This window comes from Condylura cristata, unplaced genomic scaffold, assembly GCF_000260355.1.
Source record: "Condylura cristata isolate star-nosed mole 26May11 unplaced genomic scaffold, ConCri1.0 scaffold00007, whole genome shotgun sequence".
Classification (NCBI taxonomy): Eukaryota; Metazoa; Chordata; class Mammalia; order Eulipotyphla; family Talpidae; genus Condylura; species Condylura cristata.
In genome coordinates, this window is record NW_004567108.1 from 15271113 (window position 1) to 15280416 (window position 9304).

The 9304-nt window shown below is 47.9% G+C and overlaps 1 protein-coding gene across 3 annotated transcripts in view; it reads left to right on the plus strand.

Annotated features, from left to right (window-relative positions):
- The first annotated feature begins 49 nt into the window (after positions 1 to 49).
- Positions 50 to 9304, plus strand: part of RAI14 (retinoic acid induced 14) — a 130992-nt gene continuing 121737 nt past the window's right edge. For all 3 annotated transcript variants that reach the window (XM_012721906.1, XM_012721908.1, XM_004678085.2), the window contains exon 1: positions 50 to 152. The gene's annotated coding sequence lies outside the window, so the exon portion shown is untranslated. The remainder of the gene's footprint in view (positions 153 to 9304) is intronic.

The following is a 9304-nucleotide window of genomic DNA, read 5'->3' on the forward strand; positions in this document are numbered from 1 at the left end:
CGCCCACTGACCCCCGCAGCGGGAAGGAGGAGGGACCGCGGCGCAGGAAGCCCGGCAGGAAGCGAGCCCGGCGGCCGCGTTTTCCTGGGGAAGCGGCGGGCGGGGTGGCGCAGCAGCGGGGCCGGGAAAGCCGCCGCCGCTGCCTCGATGGGGTGAGTGCGCGGCGCGAGAGTGGGGAGGCTCCCGGGAGCGGGGTCCCGGGCTCTGCTCCCCGCCTTTGTGTCTGGGACTCGGGCTCTGGAGGCTGCGAGCCGCGCCGGGTGGAGCGGCGTAGCGGGTGGCAGCCGGGGTCCCGCCACCCTCCCTGCTTCACTGCAAGTCGCCAACTCTGCAGAAGCCAGATTTGGGGGACAGGCGAGGAGCGTGGTGGGCATCCGCGTGGAGAAGGAGGACCCAGTTAAGTTAGGAGAGCGGCCCCCGCGCGCCCCGCGACTCGCAGGCGGGTGGAATGAATGACCGGACCCGGGCCGGCCGGCCGTTGTGGGTGCGCCCGGGAGCCAGCACCCTGCCCACCTGCTTGCGGCCGGGTGCCGCGGCCCCTGCGCTGACCCGACCCGTCCCTGCGCTGAACTTGGGAACTGGGGAGGTCGGCGCGAGCGGGAGACCCCGCAGCTCCGGCGACTCATGGGCCGCTATTGTTCATTTTCTGACTCCTGGGAGCCCCTCGGCTGGTGCAGGGGTGCAGGCCAAGCTACTCGGGGCCTGGGACTGTACACCGTTCCCCACCGTCCGTGTCTTTTCCCCCGCGGCAGCTCCGAGGAGGGTGGGCAGCAGGGATGCTGGAGTTGGGGCAGACTCGGGGCCGCTAGGACTTGGCGAGCGGGAGGGTGTGGAGCGGCGAGAGGGGCGCCCGCCATCTGCCGGGTCTCCGGGAGGGCGGGCATCCTCGCCTACCGCTCTCCTCTTCGCCGCGGCCGGGGCAGGGTGCGCGTGCGGTTTAGTTTAAGCGGTTTGCAGGGTTCTAGGGCTCATTCCCGGATCACACTCACTGCCTTTGGAGCTCGCACCATCCCCTCCTCCCCCCCCCCTTTTTTTTTTTTGTCGAGGGCAGGGGTTCAGAGTCTGGAGAGGCAGCAGACCGGGCAGACGGAGCCCGGAGTAAGTGGAAGGGTTAGTCGTGACCTTCCTGAAGCCAGCGCGCTGTATCCAGGTTTGCGCATCTCCAACGAGTCCAGCTCAGCGCAGCTTTATTTCCGAGGATGACTGGGGCACCTCTGGGAACTCGGGGGCGCTCACCTCCACCTGCGGCTTCCCTTGACCGCAGGCTCGCAGGTGATTGCGATGGTCTCGGTTTTCCTTCCGGGAGCGGAGATGGCCAAACATTGCCAGTTCTCCGTAGAAAGTGACCTCCAGGCTGTAAGGGTTTGGCAGAGGGACTTACAGGTCAGCAGGACTCAGCAGAAACTCTTCTTAGCTGGGACAGTCTCCTCTCTGAGGTTTGAACAGCGGAGAAAAAGATCAGCATTGTAAGGAGACTGGGCTTCGGTTGCTCTGTGCCAGCGTGCAGGTGGCTGGCAGCTTTGCTGATGGATGCAATCGGATCCCGGTTCCTTAATGATGCCTAGCCGGTGTTTTATAGGTTCTTCCTTTGGACTTGTAAGAGTAGATTGTATATGAGAAAATTTATGAAGTTCTTATCACTTTTAACCAATGCTTGGTGACATACAGTGGGGGAGAGATTTCGACTGGGCTGCTACAGATTTTCATCTCGAGTCATTGAGATGCTTCATTTACTACTTTTGTTAGGGTGTTGGTGTGCTGTTGAAACCTTACTAGTATCTGTGAACTCGATGGGGAGGGGAAGTAAAGGGTGGGGGAAGGATACTGTGGCCTGAGTAGTAGTATACTTGATAGTGAAGTCCAGTGTCCAAAGGGCTTGTCAGAACATCTTTGAAGCAGATAACTCCTGACAGGGTAACACTATGGTTCAGGGCCATAGAGACTGAGGTTTGGAGTTAAGGACACTGGGCCTTGGACCTTACAACAGGTGATGGAGGAGCTTTGTCTGTCTTTCCAAATTTGTATGAAATACTGCAAACATTAAAAGATCATAGTAAAATTCCATTTTCCATGACCTTATGTTGTTAATCTTTCTGTATTTGCTCCCTGTCCCTCCTGCCCCCCAAGTGATAATCAACTATGATTAAAAAAATAGTTTGTCCATCCGGTGTCCTCTGCCTCTACCTCAGGGAACTACTTATGTGAAGTTAGTGACTGTGGTTTCCAAACATGGTGATACTCCTGCATTTCTGTATCCACGAAGCATTCCTATGAGCCTGTGAATTGAGCATGTTACATACATGACATAGTTCCGTATGTGTGACTTGCATTTTCAAGTTTGTCATTATGCTTTTGAAGTACATGTAGATTATTTAGCTGCTACAGAGAATTCCAGTGCATGAATAAATTATAGTATCCCTTCCCTGGCCAAGAGACAACTAGTGTTACTACTTTTTTCACTGCTCAGTACATTATTTTTCTATTATGGACAGTTGATCTCCATTTTTTTCCTTTATCAAAATAGACTCAGTATCTGAGATGTGGTTCCTATGCTACCTTGGGCACAAGTTTCTATGTCACACACCTACACCTTTCATTGTTGAGCAGTAGGTCTAGGTAAAGGTGTATATATTATTGCTTTCATTCTACAACAAATATTCAAGAGATCTATCTGTCTGTCTGTCTGTCTGTCTGTCTGTCTGTCTGTCTGTCTGTCTGTCTATCTAATCTATCTATCTATGTCCCTTGGCTATCTGTTGAATGAAAAGGTGAAATCCATCCATTTTCAGGTCTAAGATTATTATTAGTTTGGCTGGGTTCTTCTGTAGTTTTTTCAACTTTTTTTTTTTAATAAAAAATGTTTCTGTTAATTAAAAAATTGGAGCATGACACCCAACCGTCAGTGCTGGGGGTTCTTGTCCTGAGCCCTTTCCGGCTGCCTCTGTAACCTCAGACTACTTTCTCAATCTTTTCTTTCTTGGTTCTCCCTTGATAAAATTCAGGGGGTTGAGGAAGTGATTATAAAGGCACATTCCTGTTATAGGAGTTTATGAAAATGTGGCTGTGTTAATTATATTTGTCCCTTATCGTAACCCTTTCATCTGGAAGCAGTTTAAGGCATTTAAACACACTGGCTTGTTCATTATTCCCTCACAATGCCCGCACATTCTTGCTTCAGAGCCATTGCTTTTGTTCACATGTCTGGAATATTCTTTCCTTACATAGGGACTTGGCTGTGACCCTCAAGGTCTCAGCCCTCATTCAGACATCACTAATTCGCCAGCCTTCCCTGGCCACCTGGCCAACCCCCTCCCCCCTTCTCTGCTTTATTTTCCTGTATGACACTACCTTCTAACTTACTGTGTCTTTTAACTTAGGTTAGTAGTCTGTCTTTCTGGATTAGAATATAAGCTCCATGAAGGCAGGGACTTGTCTCTTGTTAGTTGCTGTATCCTGGTGTCTAGAACAATATTGACATATTAAGTGTATGAATGAATGCATGAATAGAGTGCTTTTTTGTTACAATTTTCTACTTAGAATTTCTCTTTTGGGTACATGTTGGCCTTCTGAAATGGTGCTGGCTGTTCTGTAGCTGTATTCCAGTGCTTCAAATGTCATTTACAGTCCCATCATGCCATTTAAATCGGTGTGATTTATCCCACAAAGCAACTGCCTTCAGGTTTTTTGGGGCCAACATTTGCCTAAATCTGAACTCAGAGGAAGACAGTGCTCAGAAGCTCACCCACTTTTCCTTTTTTTGATAATTTACCTCCTTCGTTTTCCAGTGCTTGAAATGTGGATGCTGCTGATTCCACATGAGGTCTGCACAGAAATTGTGTCTGTGACTTGTTGCTCATCATTACCCCGACTTTGGTGCATTCATCTGTGAAATTTTTAGAGGGGAAAAGATAACCCAAATTTCAAGGACCAGGAACAAGTGATTGTAGTCGAGTGCCCAGAAATACTCTTTAAGAAATTGTCACAGTGAAAACACCCTATCAACATAGACTCTATCGTGTGGTAGTTGTGAAAGAGTTGCATGATATACATGCTTTTCTTCTGTTTGGTTCACTACTACCCAAGAGCTGAAAAGTACCAATAGTGTAGTGAAAGAAAAATTGTTAATCAAATCTCAGTTCCCTAACTCCAACCTTCTGCAACAAACAAAAAAACTAGTCTAGTCTTTGACATTTGAGTCCTCAGTCAATATTTTTAATAAGCGTTTACTTACTTAACCATGTGTTTCAAAACAAAAAATTCTTTTTTTCAATTGAAGGAGGTGTGCCTCATCTTTTTTATTTTGCCTGAGTCTAGTAGAGGATCTGTCATTGCATAGGAGAGGATTAATGTGTATCGGCACACACACACATAGCCCTCATACTGAACTGTCCAAATGTAGAAGAGAACCTGAACAGTGAGCAGCAAAATGCAGGTAGAAGTTCATGTAATTTAGTTCTCTCCCTAGTCAGTCATTGCACCTCTCTAAGCTTCAGTTTTCTCCTCTGTCTTACCTACCGTGAAGGTATACCTACACCTTTCCTCCTTGCCCTTTACAGGTCCTTGCCTTGCCGGCTTCCCTGGTGATTTGGTGTGCGGTAGATTTCATCTCATCCTATCTTACTGCGATGTAGTTCTGTTCCTTCTGCAGTAGTGACTTCTGGAAATAGAATGACTCGCCATGTGAATTCCATAACCATGGGTCATTCCTGGGCAAGGAAGAACCTGCTTCTAAATGAATGGAATCCAATTGTGAGAAGAGTTGCTTGCAGTCCAAGAAAACACATGGCCTCCTTCCTTTCCTTTATTCTTAAATTGACATTTCATGAACACCAAAGTTTGTCATCAAGTAAGCTTACGTAAGCAGTTCATCCAGTACTCTTATCAACTTTCCCCACAATTATTACATTACTTTTTAAAAACTCAATTCAGTTTTCCTTCTCCCTTAGGTATTTCAATTAGTAAGAACAAAATCAGTCTCCTCTGTGTTTTCTTCTTTATGATTTCTCTAATTCAGCTTGCTTACCCCGAAATTTTTTTTTTCTTTCAACAGCTAAATAGCACACGACTAACAGTCACAGCAGCATCTATCTTTTCCCACCGTCATTATATCGTACCAGTTTCTTTTCCCTTTTGAAGTCAGAGAAACTCAACCAAACAAAAACACTGATAGAGTTTGCTGGCTGAGACTAAAACAGAGTAGCTTCATTTGCTGATAGGCAGCACAGAGCACATTTTTCCTTTAAGGGAAGGTCATTTTGCAAACCAGGACAGAGCATCTGGCAGTGATTCTTAAATATTTTTGAGTCATAGATACTTTTGCAAATCTGGTACAGGTTTTGGATTGTTTTCCTAGAGGGAACTTTACTTACATGAGTGATGTTATCTATGCACTGGTAGTTTTTGCCAGTTCCAAGAGGTTCTTGGACCTCCTGTGCTAAACGTCTATTTCCATACCTCTCTGGAACCCACAGGCTTCAGACCCAAGATCTACTGAAGAGACCCAAGAAAACTCTGTTGCCTTTATCCTGTTGACCTTTAGCAGTGAGGAACCCAAGGGGTCTATTTTCTCTCATGTGCTCCTGCTCCCCAGACCTGATAAGCTGTCATACCATAGTGAAAAGTAATAATTGCGGGTTTTATACCCTCAACAAGAAAACCAGTCATTAGTTGCTATGCCAACAGGTCTACATACCACTGACCATTTTAAAGAACTATTTCTGTTGGATGCAATAAAATACTATAGAGAAGTAATAAAATTCTGTGGTATGATTATTTCAAAGAGATCTGATATGTTCTAAGGAAGGGGCTTTGTTTCTTTTTTTTTAAACCTCTTTTTTTAAAAGATTTATTTGTACATACAGAACTGGGGTACAGGCCAGAGGCTCAGGGGCGGCGAGAGGCTTCACCAGAGACAGAGTGGGGAACAGAACAGGCAGATCGACGAAGTACACTGCTGAGCGGAGCAGTGGGCAGGTCAGGAGAGGTCTGCCTCGCCATGTCACCTCCGGGGCAGGCGGGGATCAAACTCATGTGGAAGTGGCTTTAGCTTCTCAGTGCAGTGCTTTAACCTGCTGCGCCACCAGGGAGGGCCAAACCTCTGTTTTTTTTTAAAGATTGATTTATTTATGCATACAGAACTGGGGTGCAGGCCAGAGGAGCAGGGGGTGGAGAGAGGATTTACCAGAGATAGATGGGGGATCAGAACAGGCAGATTGACAAAGTACACTGCTGAGGGGAGCAGTGCGCAGGTCAGGAGAGGTCTGCTGTGCCATGTGGGTCACCTCCTTGGCTGGTAATTGAACTCGTGCTGAAACGGGAATCCAATTTGGGCTGAAGTGGTTTCAGCTTCATACTGCTGTGCTTTAACCCGCTGTGCCACCAGGGAGGGCCCAGAAGGGGCTTCATTTCTAACCCAGAGGAAATCATTCCTTGGTCTAATGTTGGGCCCAACACTGTCTTATGTTTTCTGTGCTACCATAGTTTCCTGGTTTTGCTGGCACAAGAAGTGACCAAAATCTCCCTGGCTTCCCCTAGCAATACGCGTAGCCTGTATGGTAGACTCTGGCTGTTCAGCCCCATGGGGGCAATATCCTTAACTCACTCTGTTTTACCCTTGCGTCCTGGCCCTCAGCCTGATGGCTCTGCCTCGGTGGAGTCCCATTTCCAGGTGGAAAAGCTGGCCCTTAGCTGGATCCTGCTGTTTTCTAGAGGGTACCATCCTTCTGGCAAGTGGGAGAACCAGGAGAATGCACTGCTGTTGTTAACATCACTTGGGGGCTTGTTCTGTTGGTGTCCATCTTGGGTGACATCTTTGGCCAAAAATTGGGGAGAAAAGAAATTGGGCCAAAAAAGCAACGTGGATGGAGTTGCCATACAGGAAGTGAAGATGCAAGCTGTCAGGCCAGCTTATGGGCTTGAGTGCTTTCCCTGCCCCAGGGCCTTGCAGCTGACCTGTCAGCTCAGGATGGTCCCTTCGGCCTTATCGCCCCTTTTCCTGTGAACTGAACATGTGAACAGATCGCGGAGTGTCAGGCAACTTGTGGATGAATGGCCGAGTCTGCTTTCGCAGGGCTTAGAGCCTGAGCGAGGTTAGCACCTTCACATTCCCTTGTGGTTGGAAGGGGGGAATGGGGGCTGGGGTGGGGTGGGCGCTGGACTTCCTCTACAGCTGAGGTTGAGGTCTGGGGAAGGGAAAAGAACTTTCCTGGCTGCTCACAGCACAGGGCTTTAAAGGTTGTGCTTTTTTGTTTCAGACGTTGTTTGAGTGACCTTGGGAGTCCTGACTGTTCCCCGTGAAAGACTAGTAGAGGCTTGCATAGTTGTGCTGGAGAATGGGTGGAGGCTGGGTGGCCCGGTGGAGGCAGACGGCACTGAGTGACGTGATGGTCAGAAAAGGAGCTGGACCCAGGTTCTCAGCATGCAGCTGAGCAGGAAGCCACACAAACACATCTGCTAGTCGCGCTTGTCCGCAAGTTCTGTGCTGAGTCTCTTCATTTGACAAGAGGGTTCATGGAATTGGAACGTCCCCACGTATGCAGGGACAAAGATTGATCAGCTGCAGAAATGAAAGAACAACTTCTGGGGGATGGTTTTCCCCCCTTCACTTACCCAAGTACTGTGGCTTCTTCCCTGCCACCTGGGGCAGGGGGCTTCTGAGCCAAAAGGCCATTGGCCAGTGGCTGTGTCTCATTCTTTCGGGGATGTCAGCCAGAAAGAGGATCCACGCTAGTGTCCAGCTACAAGCACATAACCGGGGGCCCTGGAGAAACATGTAGAGGGTCCTCACCTGGCTGTGGTGGGTAGCCTCCCCTTCTCTTTCCAATCCAGTCTTGTCTCAGCTCAGCGCTCATCATTGTGGGTGCAAGGTACTTCAAATGCTTCCGAAAACTTCCTGGATCTTTGTTTTTTAAAAAATACCTTAGGTTGGGGGCATGTTAGGTTTTTCTTTTGCTGGGAAAAGAAATGTCATGTTTCCTATGAGCTTTTTTACAGTTGGAAAAAAACCCTTCAAAATACAGGCATAGAGACGGTGTCAAAATCTGTGTCCCACTCAGATCTTCCTGGGAGTTGTTTGTCATTTAAGGAAAAAGCATGTTGTGCCATACATAACCTTTTGTCTGCAGTCTCCATCACTGCTTCTCTGTGACAGTCTTTCTCTGCCATGCAAATTATACCATGTTGGGTGTGCTGTTTATTTTTCTATCCCCCTTACCCTGCCACCGTCTATGAAAGATTTCCTCAAAATGCCTCTTACCCCAGCCTGTCTTTGGGCCAGACTGTTGCCATCTGTGTTACTGTTTGGCGTGGTTGGGCAGTGAACTTCCTTTCTTCCTGGCCTTTAAAGCAATCCCTGAGTATTTTATGTCATACGCCTTGGACAAAGGGCACTTGATTTTCATCCCGTTGAAAGTGAGTGTTTTCTGTCCAGGGTGATAGGAGAAATGACAGCTCACGTTCGCCTGCCATAGCTGCTTCCAACATGGGGGACAGCCTGCCCCACAGGGTGTGGCTTTGGGGACAGCACCTGTGCTCCCCCCCAACCAACCCCCTCCTCCTCCTCCCCCACCCCTCCCCTTCCCCTCATCACTGCTTTCCATTGTCTTGATGAATTGCAGTTTCATTTTTACTTTTACAACTTGGAGAGAGTTGTTATAGGGGCATTAGCATCATTTTTAAGGAATAGAGGTGGTCTAGTGATCAGAAATCAGCTCATCTAGAACTTCTGCATCTCCAAATTATTGCCAGCTGGAAGCCTCCACCCCTTTGTAGCTCACCAGCCTGGCTGAGGATAAAATAGCCTCTTCACTTGTGTGTAATTAGCTTTGCTTTTTCTCTGTTATTGACTTGTTATCCTCAGCAACGCAACACGGGCAAGGATTTGTTGACTTGTGAGTTCAGTAAAAATTATTCTTTAAACATATGTTCTGCATAGGGAAAGGACAAAGAAGGAAAACGCCGCCCTCCCTGGAGCTGGGCCTGGCAGGGGTGTGTGAGTGAGGGCCAGGAGCCAGAGGGAAAGCCTTTTGCAAATTGGTCCATTCACATGCCCTCTTGGGAGCTGCCAGTGCCCACAGCAGATCTGAGCACTGCTCCATCTTTGAAGGCAACTCTTTTTTTTAAAGGAAAAATAATTGCCTGTTGGCCAGACTATTTTTTTGTAATTAGTGTTTCGAATATGCAGCCCAGTGTTATGCTTTGGGCTGGGGGTGCTGAATCTGGGTTGAAATCAGCCTTCTTCATTTGTAAGCTTGTGTCCCTTTGGCTAAATATTTTCTAGTTACCTAACTTGTGATTTTTTTTTTTA